Genomic DNA, 14,593 nt, shown 5'->3' with positions numbered 1-14,593 from the left:
CTGAGCAAAGCTTGGCGGGGCGTCCCTACGCCCAGGGCTGCGTTCTTCTCACTCAGAACGAGGTTCACTGGTCCAGGGGCAGCGCTGAGGCCGCCCCCCTCCCCCCAAATGCAGACCAGGAAACAGGAACACAGTGGGTTTAAATCCCCATGACCTCCACGTCCACCTGAAGTCAGTCTTCCACCAAGTCAGAGCAACCACGGAATAAAACCCAAAGTTCGGAACTTCCTGTGTAGCAACACTGTTGCGTTCATCAGCTAAGACGCGGGGTGAGATTTCAGGCCATGTCCTGAGTCAGGAGCCGGACTGTACGCGGCTCGCTCTCGGAAGCCGGCTGGGTGCTTTGTCTCGTGGTGATGATCTTTCCACAGCGCTGAGAGCTCATCTCCGTCTGACTGTAGATGAGAAATCTGAGGCTCCGGGAGGCCAAATAGTTCACCCTGGAGCAAGAGGTGGGCCAGGGTGCAAATCCCATGTGTTTCTGGCTCCACATCCTCAGTTCTTCTCACTGTGACTTGGCTCAGTCCAAGTCCAGAGCCCAGGGGTCCTCTGGGGAACACAGGTTGAGAACCATGACCCAATTTCCACGGGACAACAGCCTGTGCTCACCCCGTCTTTCAGGCTGATGATGAGGTCCTGGTGCCAGGCTCTGCCGGTCCTCAGACCTTAGGAACCTGCTATTTATTCTAAAGGCAAATGGATCACCCGGGAATCAGCCCCAGCACTGTGGGGACACTGAAGAGATGACCAGCCCAGCCAGGTCCCTGCTTCCTGGGTAAAAGGGGGATCCGAGCCCCTAGCAGCTTCTCCTGCCCCATCATCTCTCTGGTACCAGCCCTGATCCCAGCCTCATGGCCCAGTTGTCCCTCCTTCCTTGGTGACTTTAATTGCACTTTTCTTTAGACGCTGGCCAGCTCTCATTTGTAGAACATAACTCATCCTTCAACACCTAGCTCAACCTCAGGCCTGTTGGGGTGTTTCTAGCTTGTGACACCCAGGCTCGCCCCGTCCCCCGCCCTGGGCACGTGCGGTCTGAGAGTGGGCGCCTCCGGCTTTGCATGGTGCGTCCTGTCCCAGGGTCCCTGACAAGTAGCAGGCTCGTGTGCATCGGCTGAAGGAAGTAAGCGATGTCTTTGTGGTTTTCGCTGGGAAAGAACTTGTGCGGAGAAGATACATTCGCTCTGAGGGACTGTTGCCAGCATCCTCAGATTTCCCAGAAAGTGTGCAGTGAACACATTGACCTGCTTGTCGCGGAGCAGGGAGGCGCCGGGCGGGGCTTGCCGTGTGTCCAGACTTAGCGAGAAGGGACGTTGGCAGGGCTTTTGAAAACAACGGTGTCTGCAGTTTGCAGAACGGAGCACCCAATAACATCTCGGATGGATGGACGGACGGATGGACGGATGAGCGCTCCGGACTTTTCACATATATGGTCTTGCATTAAAATTCACACGAAACTCCAAAGAAGTGTGAGCTGGTCATTGGCCCACTTTCAGAGGAAAACACTGAGACGTGGGGACCTGAGGGAGGTCCCTGGGCTACCTCACGGCACCCAGAGCACAGAACCGGCAGGGGGCCCAGCCGGCCTGTTGGCTGCGGCTCCCGGCTCCGTTGGCTGCTAGTCTGAGCCAGGCAGCACTGCTGGTCCTCACTCTGGAGAGAGGGCGCGGGAAGCAGTGGGTGCCCGTGAAGAGCGCCCTCGGCCACCCGCCTGGTCCCTCAGGTGCACCCCGCCTTCCCTGACCACCCAGGAGAACACAGCCCGGCAGTGGGGCCGCCAGGCCTGCCCGCTCCCCTGGGCTGCGGTGTGGGCACCTGGAGCCCCAATGCCCGCCCCTCTCTCTCCTCTTTGATTTCGGTGACCTGTTTACACAACTCCCTGGCTGTCTAAACGCAACCACAGCTTGATGCTTGATTCTGTGTATTTGTTGAATAAATATTGGATGAATGGCTGCCTTTGATCTTCCCACCGCCGAGAGCTCTTGGCGAGTTCCTTCTCTAACCTTGATCTGTGGGAGCCGCGCTGGCCCCCCGAGGAGAGGGCCGGGGTCCTCACCTGGAGAGCTGTCTTGTGAGCCAGTCACATTCTCTCCTGCGAGAACTGCAGGTCTGGGCCGGGGCTTCTGAGCGAGTGGGACCAGCCACAGAAAGTGTCCTTCAGGCAGCTCGGCCTCACCAGCCACGGGGGTGCAGTCGGCCTGGCTGTCAGGGCCGACCTTGGTCACCATGGAGACGCGCCGCCTCCACAAAGGCTGCTCACAGAACTGTGCTTCCCTTCCAAGGCCCCTCTTTCCATGACGACTTTCAAAACCCAACACGTGGCCAGTGAGATGCGGCGCAGCCGGCACAGGTGTCCCCGGGCAGGGACAGAGACACTGCGGCCCCTTGACGGGGGCCTTAACTGCTGCTCCTGCCCCAGAGAATAAATCACCCTGCATCCCCGCTGGTCAGAGGACAGGTCAGAAGTCACCGCTTAGCCCGCCTCTGGGGCAGCGGCCCCCGCACGGGGCGCGATGAGTTTCCTGGGCTCCCAGCCCCGCCCCAGAACCCACGCGAACGGACAGGTCTTCGCTCTTCTCCCACACGTCCTGGGCCAGAGAGCCGCTCGTTTTGGTAAAACCAGGGCCACCGAGTTTCTCTCTGCTGCCGTCTAGTCTCAGGGGTGGAGGGCGACCTCGACAGCGGGGCCTCTGGATGCATTGATGGAGATCCCGCCCCAGTTCCGGTTACACCGAGGGGCCCGTGGCGGTCACCTTCCTCCTCTGAGATCCCTTTTCTCCACAGTAAATGAGCAATGTGACTGAATGCACCCTGAGCCCTGGAGCGGGGTCTCTGGTTCCGAAGTCACGCTGGCTGGTGGACTTGTTGACGGTTCGGCACACGTGGTCCTGTTTGGGTCTAACATCCAACAGTAGGATCGGAAGGCGGATATTCCTAAAAGGAGAAGCAGAAGGTGCTCCGCTGAAGCACCTTCCCTACCCTGCCCGAGGGCTGTCCCCAGGGAGTCGAGGCAGGGACGGTTCTGTGTGCGGCGTTTCTAGTGCCAACGCTCCTCCACCCTCCTGCTGTTGTCCCCCCCCCCCCCGCGCCCTGGGCTGCACAGCGAGCAGATGTGTCCACACGCAGACGCCCCCCGTCCCCTGCACCCTGTCGGTGGCAGGACCGCTCTCACCCCCCTACGGCTTTATCCAGCGTGGCTCCAGCATTCTCTCCGTGAGAACACACATGAAAAGTCTGGCAGTAAACCTCATTGTGCTTCCATGATCATTTGTGTTCTTCTGGTAAACATTTTCTTTTTTTTGGTAATTCTCACCTGAAGATACGCTTGTTTAAAAAATTGCATTTTAGAGAGGAGATGGGGCGGAGGAGGAAGAGGGAGAAACAGCTGTTGATTTTCTCCCGCAGGTGCCCCCACGGGGATCGAACCTGCAGCATTTTGGTGTATGGACGACGCTCCAACCAGCTGAGCCGCCCAGCCAGGCCTGGCCAGGGACATTCTTAAAAATGGGGTCACCGGGTCCAAAGGAAACATAGTCAGAGGTCTGGATGCTGACACGTTTTTCTTCTGAGAGGTTTTACCCACGTTCATTCCCACGAGGACGAGACGAGACGAGACACGTCCTCACACACTCGTGTACGTACGTCACCCGCGTACCCTGACGTTAAAAACTTCCCCACGACCGTCAATGACCCTTCTTGGTCTGAAGACCCGAGTGCCCCCTTGCCGGGACGTGCTTGTGCGCTTGAGCAGTCTCTGGTTGCAGACCACGGCTCCAGGACCGGGGGTTACATGGTCTTTGGGTTTTACTGAGACCACAGATTAGAGAGCATCCACGGGGGGAGGGAGGCAGGCAGGTGTGTCTGGCTGGAGCCTGGCAGAGGTGGGGCTTCTGGAGGAGTCGGGGACCGAGACACAGGTGCCAGTGACATGATGAGTGAGGCGACAGAGGCGTGTCCCTGAGGGAGCGCCTGGCTTTGCAGGGGGACGGCATGAAGGCTCCTTGGGACGTATCCTCGGTTCAGGGCCTTCCAGGGCGAGGCAGCGGTGACCGAACAGGTCAACACAGTGACTTCCGTCGACAGGTGGGTGCAGAACACGGAAGGTCGGTGCTGAGCTCAGCTGCAGCGTGTATGAGAGGAACATAGAGGCTGAGGACTGGGCGGGGTGGGGGCATCGGGAGGAGGGTATCACTGGGGGGAAAAGGAGAAACATCTGTAACAAAAATAAAGAAAAAAATAATTAATTAATTAAAAAAAAAAGAGGCGAAGCGCAAAGCCCTCACCCAGCTTGTGCGTTAGACAGAAGGTGGCAGCCTGTGGGCTGGACTCGGACGGGACGGGGAGGGAGGCTGGGCCACACACCTCTCACCTGTGGCTCCAGGTGGACACCGTGGGCGGGGCTCGGTGAGGCCGGCCAGGAGGGAGCAAAGGGCAATAAGCTTGGCGGGGCCTCTCCTCCAAAGGGGTTGCTCCTAACGCTTCTCGTGTTCATGCAGAAACGAGAAGTCAGGCTTGCGACTGCCGGTAGAAATGAAGTTTTCATTTCTAAATTATGCAGAGAAGATTTCATGGTTGACAAACAGGATTTTCCCACGTGCAAAGTTTGTTTTCGTGGTATTACATGGTGATTTCCACTGGAAAGGATTCACCGCATGAATGTTAAATAGCTGTGGATCATTTCCAGCCAGCAGATACTTTCGGTCGTTTCCAAGAGCAGGAAAACGAGGCTGTTGGAAGGGTGTCACTACTTTGTCCGTGGCTGGCTGACGTGGTGCAGGCGCGTGAGCCTGTGACTGATGCAGGGACATGAGAGCCGGGCCGTGTCCCGCGGCCTCTCACCCGCTTCTGGGCAGCTCCTCCTTCCGGTTGCTCAGGTCGGAGCCTGGGGCCCTGGAGGCGGTTCTGGCCACGCCCACCGCCAGCCCTCAGCAGGTCCAGCGGGCTCTCCTTCAGCCCTCCAGAACCCACGGCCTCTCGCCACAGCGGGGCAGCTTCAGCCTCTCACGGGGCTGTGGCCTCCGACGTCCCCTCTGCCACCCTGGCGGCCTTCAGACCGGGCCGCCCAGCACCCAGCGGGTCCTGCACAGCCTAAGTCACTTCCTGCTCAGACCTCAGAGTTTCCCTCTAATTCAGGTGGAAACCAGGCCCCTCATGGTCCACAGGCCCCAGACCTGGCTCAGCCCCCAGCCCTGCCGTACACCGCCCCAAAACCTCAGACCTGCCAGCAGCTGCTGTCCCCTAGGGCCCCAGGTGCCCCTCCAGGCAACGTCATAGGTCCCTCTCCTTGGGAGGTCTTCTCAGCACCTGTCAAGGGCGGACCCATCTACCTCCCCTGACCCTCCACCTACCTCCCCTGACCCTCCACCGACCTCCCCTGACCCTCCACCGACCTCCCCTGACCCTCCATCTACCTCCCCTGACCCTCCACAGACCTCCCCTGACCCTCCACAGACCTCCCCTGACCCTCCATCTACCTCACCTGACCCTCCACCTCCCTCCCCTGACCCTCCACCGACCTTCCCTGACCCTCCACCGACCTCCCCTGACCCTCCATCTACCTCCCCTGACCCTCCACAGACCTCCCCTGACCCTCCACAGACCTCCCCTGACCCTCCATCTACCTCACCTGACCCTCCACCGACCTCCCCTGACCCTCCACCGACCTCCCCTGACCCTCCACCTCCCTCCCCTGACCCTCCACCGACCTCCCCTGATCCTCCACCTACCTCCCCTGACCCTCCACCCACCGACCTCCCCTGACCCTCCACCGACCTCCCCTGACCCTCCACCGACCTCCCCTGACCCTCCACCGACCTCCCCTGACCCTCCACCGACCTCCCCTGACCCTCCACCTACCTCCCCTGACCCTCCACCTACCTCCCCTGACCCTCCACCGACCTCCCCTGACCCTCCACCGACCTCCCCTGACCCTCCACCGACCTCCCCTGACCCTCCACCTCCCTCCCCTGACCCTCCACCGACCTCCCCTGACCCTCCACCGACCTCCCCTGACCCTCCACCTCCCTCCCCTGACCCTCCACCGACCTCCCCTGACCCTCCACCGACCTCCCCTGACCCTCCACCGACCTCCCCTGACCCTCCACCTACCTCCCCTGACCCTCCACCTACCTCCCTGACCCTCCACCTACCTCCCCTGACCCTCCATTGGCTTCCTCCTCATCTGTGCTTCAGCTGTTGGTTTTAGGACTGTTTCTATGCATCAGAGTGTACACTGTGTGAGGGCAGAGCCTGCGTTGTCTTTTATTTATTTTTATGTATTTTTTTTCTTATACATTTTAGAGAGAGATAGAAACACCGATGAGAGAGAACATTGACTGGCCGCCTCCTGCATGCCCCCCAGGGCATCGGGCCCACCACCTGGGCATGTGCCCTGACTGAGAATCAAACCGGCGACCTCTTGGTGCAGGGTCGACGCTCCGTCACTGAGCCACACCGTCCGGCCACCTTTGTCTTTTAAACGCTGCTGTGTCTGCAGCACTGCGGGCGACCCTGGTACATTGGGGCTCAGCGGTCTTTGAGGGAAAGGGGGGCACGGGGTTTCCTCGGACAGGGTCCTGCCCTGATGCCCATGTGTGGGGAGCTCACCCTCTGCCCCCAGCACTCAGGGAGCCGCCTCTGGACTGGATGTGCCCTGCCCTTCTCCAGGGCTCCTTGTCCAGAGCGGACACTGGGGCTTGGGGCCCATAGTGCAACCTCTCCCCTCAGAGCAGGACCCAGGAGCCAGCTCTGAGGGCAACACCCCTCAAACCACTGGGTCCCAGGAGGCCTTGCCCCTGCCCCCCACCATGCAGAGCCCCTCCAACCCTTTCATCACAGCACCCCGTGGCCCCCAAGGCTCCCAGGCTCCCTCCCTGGCCCAGGACATAAAAGAGCAGTGAGCCGCCCTGGCCGGTTGGGCTCAGTGGTCAGAGCGTCGGCCCGTGGACTGGGGAGTCCCGGGTTCAGTTTCCACTGAGGACACGCACTTTGGTTGCAGTTTGACCCCTTCCCCGGTTGGGGTCGTGTGGGTGGCAGCCAGTCGATGTGTCTCTGTCATGTTGATGTTTCTCTCTCTCTCTTCCTCCCTCTCTCCCTCCCACTCTATCTGAACATAAATGCAAAAAAGCAAAAGAGCCACACCTGTGCCCACCCTGAGCTGAGACAGGTCTCTGGGCCTCTGACCTGCTGGGTGACCACACCTGTGCCCACCCTGAGCTGAGACAGGTCTCTTTGACCTCTGACCTGCTGGATGACCACACCTGTGCCCACCCTGACCTGCTGGGTGACCACACCTGTGCCCACCCTGAGCTGAGACAGGTCTCTTTGACCTCTGACCTGCTGGATGACCACACCTGTGCCCACCCTGAGCCGAGACAGGTCTCTTTGACCTCTGACCTGCTGGATGACCACATCACAAGCCCCGTGGGGTCTCCCTGACCCGAGGTCTGTACTTGTCCAGAACCATCAAAGGACGGGCTCCACACGGGGGCAGCTCGCACTAGGACGGGTGCCCTGCCTGGCACAGGGACACGAGGAAGCCCCGGGCCTCCCCTCTTGGCTGTGCAGCCAACAGCAGAGTTGGGGACCAGACGGTGACGTGGTGGCCGACGCTCTAACTGCTGAGCCAAACTGCTCTTTTATATCCTGGGCTGGGGAGGGAGCCTGGGGGCAGAGGGTGAGCTCCCCAAACATGGGCTTCAGGGCAGGGACAGGGGCAGCCTGGGGCTTGGGCCAGAGCAGGGACGTTCATCTTTGCTGTGGCTGCGCCAGTAGCTGGCCGCCCCTGACAGATCGCACGTGCTGGGGACCAACTCCTCTCTCTGTTAATGGGAGGTTTTCATGAAGAGCCATGAACAAAATGTGTGTGTGAAAGATGACACGCAGGAAGGTGGGTTCTGGGGCCCCACCCTCACTGAACCTTAGAGTCCCGGGCTCCGCGGGAGCTGGATGAGCCCGAGCGGTGACCTGCAGAAGCCATCAGCCCAGGGCAAGGCTGCACCGAAATCACTGGGGACCGCTCAGGTCTGGCTCGGCTCACACCTTCAGCACAGCGCCCAGAGCCCACGCCTGGCCCGGCCGCCTTAACCCTGCTGACGCAGGAGGAGACCCCCCTCCCAGGCCGCCACCTTTGATACCAGGGTTCCCCGCAGCGGGGTTGGCGCTGGTCTGCTTGTTTGCACCTTCTTGCCACTCTCATATCTGCACCAAACCACAGGGTGCTTCATCGGTCCTCAGGGAGGCCGGGCACGTGCCCAGGAATGCCCAAACCAAGGCTTGCTGTTGTCCTTGGGACGCCATGGCCACCCAGGGAAATGGTCCACAGTGCCCCTCTCCCCAGAGGCAGCCCCAGCACCTGGGTGAAGGTCCCTTGAAAGTGCCAGGGGCGCAGACATAGCCGATCATTCAGATGATTCACCAGCAAGAGTCCGGGTCCCCAGTGAGCTGTTTTCAATGTGCCTCTGAGCAAGTGATCCCCTGGGCGGGTGTTAAGAGGAGGGCGCACAGAGGCATAACTCCGCAAATGTATGCAAATGCCATCCCCTGGCTGGAGGGCCCCAGAGCTCAACTCCTGGAGACCCCCTGAGCTGCACCCTGCATGTGGACCGGCTGTTATTAGCACAGGGAGGAACCTCGAGTGGCAGGGACATGATTATTTTACAGGTGGGGAGGGGAGCCAGTAACCAAAGGCTCTCCAGTTGGGGAGCTGGGCGGGAGCGAGGCTGCAATGCGCCCCAAGCTGGTTTGCAGTCGTCCTGGTGCCTGGAATACTAATCAGCTCTCAACTTCTGAAATCCCTTCTGTGGGAAAAATAACACAGAAAGGGGCCAGTTCCATACCCAGTGAGGGTTGCCTTTCATTTCTTTGGGGGAGGATGGAGAGGGCAGCAGAGGCGCCGGGTGCATATCTGGGGGTGGCCATGTGGGGTCACGCCTCGCTGTATGCCTGTGGACTGTGCCCCGCACAGAGGACCAGGCTCCGGCGTGGCCCCTCTCTTTGGAAAGCTGTGCATTTGTGTTTGACGTTTTCCAGGTTAATAACCATGGAGCAGAGCTCAGGCAGTGTGTTTACTCAGGACTTGTGTTTTGGGGAAGGCCCCGTGCAGAACAGGGTAACCTTTTCTGCCCCTCCCCAAAGCCAGGTGGTGGCAGAGCGGGAGAGGAAGGCACGGGTGTGAGACAGGGCTTGGTGTGGATGGGCGCACACTTGGACGGCAGCGTCTCGTGGCCTGAGCCCTGTGTTTGCTCCTCTGAGCGGAGCAAGAACGTGACGTCCAGCCTGTGCTGAGGACCCAGCTGCTGGACCTCTGCTCGGGGGCACATGCAGAGGTGCAGGGCGGACCGCATCCTGGTCCAGTGCCGTCCGCTGAGCACGGGGTGCCGTCCGCTGAGCACGGGGTGCCGTCCGCTGAGCACCGGGTGCCGCCTCCTGCCTGGGCTGCCCCGCCTACTCCACTTGCTGCGTTAGCTTAGCTCACCTCTCTGGGACTTACCTGTTGCTGCCTAGACTGAGGGTACCTGCCAGTCATGGCCCCCCGGACTCCACCCCTCACCCCCCGGCACCCAGGCATCACGCCTTCCTGCCTTCACTCCTGCCTGTCCTGTGCCTTGCCCACCTCGCCCCTCCTTACCAGGCCACTGTCTCAACTTGACGCCACGCACCCTTCCTCCAGGAAGCCCCCGAGTCCAGGCTGGAGAGCAAACTGCCTCACCTGCTGCGCTTACCCTCGAGCCCCTACCCAGCGTGTCCACCCACACCTCTCCCTGACCGGGGCCGAGTCTCCTCAACCACGCTCGACAGGCTCCTCTGAGCCCGGTGGGGCCTGTCCTTGGGCACATCCACCGCAGCCCCATTTTGGCAACAGTCTTGTCAGGTCAGTTTAGCTGGAACCCCTACCCTTGAGGACTGATCACTGAGATACTCCCCACCCAGCTGAGGGCTGACCCCTCCGGCTGGCCTAGCAGGAGTCCCTCCCCTCTCAGTAATTTCCATCCCGAGCCCCACTCTGGGCCGCACCCCACCCTCCCGAGTGCTTCTCAGGGTTCAGTTCCATCTCTCTCCGTCCTGCAGCCGACCCTGCACCCACAGTAGGACATTTATTTTCTTTTTCACCCAAACATATATTTTTTAATTTATTTATTTTTAATTGATTTTAGAGACAGAGGAAGGGGTGACAGAGAGAGAGAGAGAGAAAGAGAGAGAGAGAGAAACATGGATGAGAGAGAACATCGACTGGCTGCCTCCTGCAGGCCCCCCACTGGGGATCGGGCCTACAACCTGGGCATGTGCCCTGACCAGGGATTGAACCAGTGACCTCTTGGTGCGTGGGTCATTGCTCAACCACTGAGCCACACTGGCTGGACCTGATGATATTTTTCCATTGATATTTATTTATTTATTTATTATTTCTTTAATTTAATTTTTTATTAATTAATTTCTGTTACAGATGTTTCTCCTTTTCCCCCCACCGATTCTCCCCTCCCCATCCCTCCCTGCCCTGTCCCCAGCTTTGTTGTCCACGTCCATTGTTCATGCACACATGCATAAGTTCTGTGGTTTATCTCTCCCCTACCACCCCCTCTTCTGGGGATTGTCAGTCTGTACCCCACTTCAACATCTCTGTGTCTACCATATTCCTCAGACTGTTATGCTCATTATATTCCACAAATAAGTGAGATCATATGGTATTTGTCTTTTTCTGCTTGGCTTGTTTCGCTTAGGATAATACTTTCCAGGTCCCTCCATGTCGTCTCAAAGGATAAAAGATCTTTCTTACAGCTGCATAGTACTCCATTGTGTACATGTACCACAGCTTTTTATCCATTCGTCTACTGATGGACACTTGGGCTGTTTCTAGATCTTTGCTATTATAAATAGTGCTGCTACAGACATGGGGGTATGTATATTCTTTCTGATTGGTGTTTCAGTCTTCTTAGGGTATATTCCTAGAAGTGGGATCACTGGGTCAAAGGGCAGTTCAATTTTAATTTTTTGAGGTAACACCATAGTGTTTTCCATAGTGGCTGCACCAGTCTGCGTTCCCACCAGCAGTGTACTAGAGTCCCCTTTTCTCCACACCCTCACCAACACTTGTTGTTTGATGATTTGTTGATGGTGGTCATTCTGACAAGTGTGAGGTGATACTTCATAGTTGTTTTAATTTGCATCTCTCTGATGATTCGTGACGTTGAGCATTTCTTCACATGTCTCTTAGCCATTTGTATGTCCTGTTTGGAGATGTGTCTATTCAGCTCCTCTGCCCATTTTTTAATTGGGTTCTTTGTCTTCCTTTTGTTGAGTTGTATGAGTACTCTATATCTTTTGGAAATTAACCCCTTATCTGATGTATCATTGGCAATGATGTTCTCCCATACAGTGGGTTGCCTTTCCATTTTGATGGTTGTTTCTTTTGCTTTGCAGAAGCTTTTGAGTTAGATGTAGTCCCATGTGTTCATTTTTTCCTTTGTTTCTGTTGCCTTAGGTGATGTGTCAGTGAAAATTCTGCTGTGTATGATGTGCAAAATTTTGTTGCTTACATTTTCTTCTAGGATTTTTATAGATTCATGGGTCACATTTAAGTCTTTTATTCATTTTGAGTTTATTCTTGTGTATGGTGTAAGTTGATGGTCTAGTTTCACTTTTTTTTTTGCATGTAGCTGTCCAATTTTCCCAACACCATTTATTAAAGAGGCTGTCTTTACTCCACTGTATGCTCTTGTCTCCTTTGTCAAATATTAATTGAGCATAGTGTCTTGGGTCCATTTCTGGGTTCTCTGTTCTGTTCCACTGGTCTATATGCCTGTTCTTGTGCCAGTACCGGGTTGTTTTGATTATAGTCGCTTTGTAGTATAACCTGATATCTGGTATTGTGATCCCACCTACTTTGTCTTTCTTTTTCAAGATTGCTGTGGCTATTCAGGGTCTTTTTTGGTTCCATATGAACTTTTGAAGTATTTGTTCTAGTTCTGTGAAATATGTTGTTGTTATTTTGATGGGGATTGCATTGAATCTATAGATTGCTTTGGGCAATATGAACATTTTAATGATGTTAATTCTTCCAATCCATGAACAAGGTATGTGCTTCCACTTTTTAATATCTTCCTCTATTTCTTTTTTCAATGTTCTGTAGTTTTCTGCAAATAGGTCCTTTACTTCTTTGGTTAACTTTATTCCTAGGTATCATAATTTTTTTTGCCTCAATGGCAAATGGGATTGTTTTTTCAGTTTCTCTTTCTGTGCGTTCATCATTGGTGTATAAGAATGCCATCGATTTCTTGATGTTAATTTTGTATACTGCTACTTTGCCAAATTCATTTATTAAGTATAGTAGATTTTTGACGGAGTCTTTAGAGTTTTCTATGAATAATATCAGGTCCTCTGCAAATAATGACAGTTTCACTTCGTCCTTTCCGATTTGGATCCCTTTTATTTTTGCTTCCATTCTGATTGTTGTGGCTAAGACTTCCAGTACTATGTTCAATAAGAGTGGCGAAAGTGGGCATCCTGTCTTGTTCCTGTTCTTAAGGGAAATGCTTTTAGTTTCTGCCCATTGAGTATGATGTTGGCTGTAGGTCTTTCTATATATATGGCCTTTATTTTGTCGAGATATGATCCCTCTGTTCCCACATTGCTGATTGTTTTTATCAGAAATGAATGCTGGATTTTGTCAATCCCACTTGGTCATGGTGAATATTTTTTTTTTTATGTGTTGCTAGTTCCGATTCGCTAGTATTCTGTTTAGCATTTTGCCATTTATGTTCAACAGGATATCGGCCTATAGTCTTCTTTCTTTGTAATGTCTTTTTCTGGTTTTGGAATTAGAATTATGCTGGCCTCATATAACAAGTTTGGAAGTCTTCCTTCTTCTTAAATTTTTTGAAATAGTTTGAGGAGAATGGGTGTTAGTTCTTTTTTGAATGTTCGGTAAAACTTCCCCGGGAAGCCATCCGGGCTTTTGTTTGCTGGGAGAGTGTTGATTCCCTCTTCAATTTCCTTAGTTGTTATTGGTCTGTTCAAGTTCTCTATCTCTTCCCGGTCCCATTTTGGGAGACTGTGTGTTTCTAAAAATTTGTCCATTGTGCTTAGAATGTTGAATATGTTTCCATATAATTGTTCATAGTAGTTGTTAATGATCTTTTGTATTTCTGTGGTGCCAGTTGTTACTTCTCCTCTTTAATTTCTGATCTTGTGTATTTGGGTTCTCTCTCTTTGTTTCTTGGTGAGTCTAGCTAAGGGTCCATCAATCTTGTTTATCTTTGCGAAACCAGCTTTTTGTTTCATTGATCCTTTGCTTTTTTTTTTTGGTCTCTATGTCATTTATTTCTGTTCTGATCTTTACTATTTCCTTCCTTCTACTTTCTCTGGGTTTTTTTGTTTTTTTTTTTTTTTTGTTTTTTTGGTCTGCTTTCTAATTCTTTAAGTTGTGAGGTTAGGTAGTCAATTAGAAATTTTTCTTGTTTCTTGAGGTAGTCCTGTAGTGCTATGAACTTTCCTCTCAGAACTTCTTTCGCGGTATCCCAAAGATTTTTGTTGTTGTGTGTTCATTTTCATTGGTTTCCAGGAAGTTCTTAATTTCTTCCTTGATCTCCCTGGTAACCCATTCATTGTTTGATCTGAGAAGATGGTTGATATGATTTCAATCTTGTTGAACTTGTAGAGACTTAGTTTGTGTCCTAACATGTGGTCTATCTTTGAGAATGTCTCATGTGCACTTGAGAAGAACATGAATTCTGTAGTTTTGGGGTGTAATTCTCTGTAGATATCTATTATGTGGGGTGTTGAAGTCCCCTGCTATGATTGTATTGCTGTGATTTCTCCTTTGAAATCTTCCAGAAGATTTTTAATATAAGTTGGTGCTCCTATATTGGGAGCATATATGTTTATCAAGGTTATATCTTCCTGTTGGATAGATCCTTTCAATATTATGTAGTGGCCTTCTTTGTCTCTAGTTATGGCCTTCATTTTGAAATCGATTTTATCAGATATGAGTATTGCTACCCCTGTTGTGAGGTGGGTCTCTTGTAAACAACATATAGATGAGTCATGCTTTCTTATCCAATCAGCTACTCTGTGTCTTTTTATGGGAGCATTCAGTCCATTTACATTTAACGTGATTATTGAACTTATTTATTGCCATTTTTGTTTAGTTTGGTTATGTTTTTTTTTCCTATTTTTTCTACTAATTACAGCAGTCCTTTTAACATTTGCCATGCTGGTTTGGTGCTAATGTATTCCCTTAGCCTTTTGTTTGTCTGGGAAGCTATTTATTTTACCTTCTATTTTGAATGACAGCCTTTCTGGGTAGAGTAGTCTTGGATTCAGATCCTTGTTTTTCATGACCTTGATTACTTTCTGCCATTCCCTTCTGGCCTGTAGTGTTTCTGTTAAGAAGTTTATGGGGGTTCCTTTGTAGGTAACCTGTTGCTTCTCTCTTGCTGCTTTTAGGATTCTCTCTTTGTCTTTAACTTTTGGCATTTTAATTACTGTCTTGGTGTGGGCCCGTTTGGGTTTTTCTTACTTGGGGCTCTCTGTGCGTCTTGAACTTGAATGCCTTCTTCCTTCACCAAATTAGGAAAGTTTTCTGTCACTATTTCTTCGA

The sequence above is a fragment of the Molossus molossus genome, unplaced genomic scaffold (assembly GCF_014108415.1).
Source record: "Molossus molossus isolate mMolMol1 unplaced genomic scaffold, mMolMol1.p scaffold_m16_p_15, whole genome shotgun sequence".
Classification (NCBI taxonomy): Eukaryota; Metazoa; Chordata; class Mammalia; order Chiroptera; family Molossidae; genus Molossus; species Molossus molossus.
Note: the sequence above shows the minus strand (reverse complement) of the source record.